Genomic DNA, 2,375 nt, shown 5'->3' on the forward strand with positions numbered 1-2,375 from the left:
CTTTTGTTTTATTTCTTTGTTTTTCAGGGCAGTACCTTGTTTTCCTCTCACAATGATGTGTTCCTGGGGCCTAATGTTTTCACATGATAGTAGAAAACCAAAATTTATTGTCATCTTTTAAAAAATTAAGAATTGTATACAAAAGTGTTACATAAATTAAAAGGATGAATACATTTACAGTTGTAAATGCAAAGTGTTTTCCAACTCAAAGCAATTAACAATCCATGGTATTCTGGCAGGAAAACATAGGGTAAGAAAGAAAAGTGAGTCCTAAGGCTCAGACCTTCTCAACCCTCTCCGACTGGCAAGACAGAAATGACAACTGGTCCAGGACCCTTGCCAGCCTCTAGAGAAGTCCTGGAATAGGTAACTCTTACACATTAATACGCTACACAATCAAGACCCTTGTGGTCTCTCAGATTCTCAAACCAAAGGATTTCTCTTCCATAAACATGTTCTCAACCTCATCCATGATTGACTTAGCAGCATATACTAAGGGTTTAAATCAAAGATATGTACAGGGTATTAAACATTTACCAATGGAACAGTTAACTTGGACACAAGGTCAAGATGAGCAACAAGTTCTGCAATTCAGTACTGATATCAGATCTAAGTTTCAAAGACAAATTTCTCTTCAAAGGCTTATTCCAGTTTCATGAGGCTAGCATGAGGTGTGTATATTTGCCAGGACAAATTTATACTTTGGAATTTGCTCACAGTCCATTTAGAAGCGTTTGAGGTGGACCACGGGGGCCCAACTCATCATACTCCTGCTTACTGATCTACATCTGCTAGAAGGTGTACAGTGAGGCCAGGATGGAGCCTCCAATTCACACAGAGGACTTTCACTCAGGAGGAGCAATGATCTTGACCTTCATTGTGCTGGGTGCCAGAACTGTGATCTTCCACATCCTATTGGCACTGCTGGGTTACATGGTGGTCCCAGCAAACAGCACTATGTTAGCATAGAAGTCCTTTCAGATATCAACTTCACACTTCATGGTAGAGTTGAAACTGGTCTCATGATTATCACAGGATTCCAGACCCAGGAAGGAAAGCTGAAAGAGCACCTCAGGACAGTGGAATTGCTCATTGCCAATGGTGATGGCACCTGCCCATCAGGCATCTCACAGCTCTTCTCTCGGGAAAATGAAGATGCTGGGTGGCCATCCCCTGCTTGAAATCTGGATGACATAGAAAAACTTCTGGATGTTATTCATGATTTCCTGTTCAGGGTTTGTGTGTGTGTGTGTGTGGGGTGGTCTTGAAGCTGTAGCCACACTCCACGGGGATCTTCAATGAGCTGGTCTATCAGGTCTAGGCCATCCGTCCATAAGCAGGATGGTATAGGGTAGGGCATGTCTCTCATATATGTGCACAGTGTGGGTGAGCCCATCCCCAATGTCCAGGACAATACCAGTGGTGTGACGACAGCATACAGGAACAGCACAGTCTGGATAGCCAAGTACATGGCAGGGGTGTTGAAGGTCTCGAACATGATCTGAGTCATCTCACCTTTGGCCTTAAGGTTCAGGGGGATCTCGGTCAGCAGGATATAGAGCTCCTCAGGGGCCATGCACAGCTTGTTGTAGAAGTTGTGGTGCTGGATCTCCTTCATGTCATCCCAGTTGATGACAATGCCATGTTCAATGCAGTACTTGAAGGTCAGGATGCCCCATTTGCATTGGGCCTCATTCCTGATGTAAGAGTCCTTCTGACCCATACCCACCATAATGCTCTGGTGTCAGGATTGCCTGACAATGAACAGAAACATGGCTTGGGGGGCATCACCTCTGCCAAAGCCTGCCTTCTACATGCCAGAGCCGTTGTCAACGACAAGTGCAGCTAATTCCTCTTCCATTGTGGCCAGTGGAGGTCTTGGCAGTAGATCAGAGAACAAGTGGTGGTACAACGTGGAGTACAGGCCAGCTGCAGCTAGAGAACTTCCATGTTTTTTTTAATTGGTATCATGGACACTTAGCCTACTGTCATGGTTGGTAATACCATGGAGAAAAAAAAAACAAAAACAAACAAACAAACAAACAAAAAAACAAAAAACAGCCTGGCACTCTACTTTAAAAATTTTCATGTTTGATGCATCTTCTTTCATCACACAAGATCCTTCGCCTTCTTTGCCCAGAGTTGAGATGATAACATCTTTGTGTAGAAGTGATCCTGCTCCTCTAAAGGTCGCCAATAAGCAGTAGAATCTGCATAGTGAACTCCACAGTTCTCTGCGAGTTCTTCAGTTTCATTCTCATCCATCTTCAAAGATGCCTTCACAGGTATCTCCTTCTTGTAATTTACATAAATTGTTTACTGTATTGGTTTTTTTACTGCTATCATAACACATTAGCACAAATTTAGCAGCTTAG

The 2,375-nt window shown here is 43.3% G+C and overlaps 1 pseudogene; it reads right to left on the reverse strand.

The window, feature by feature from the left end:
• Positions 1–755: 755 nt before the first annotated feature.
• On the reverse strand, positions 756–1,861 carry LOC144282973 (actin, cytoplasmic 2 pseudogene; annotated as a pseudogene).
• Between the last annotated feature and the right edge of the window lie 514 nt (positions 1,862–2,375).

The sequence above is a fragment of the Canis aureus genome, chromosome 14, assembly GCF_053574225.1.
Source record: "Canis aureus isolate CA01 chromosome 14, VMU_Caureus_v.1.0, whole genome shotgun sequence".
Classification (NCBI taxonomy): Eukaryota; Metazoa; Chordata; class Mammalia; order Carnivora; family Canidae; genus Canis; species Canis aureus.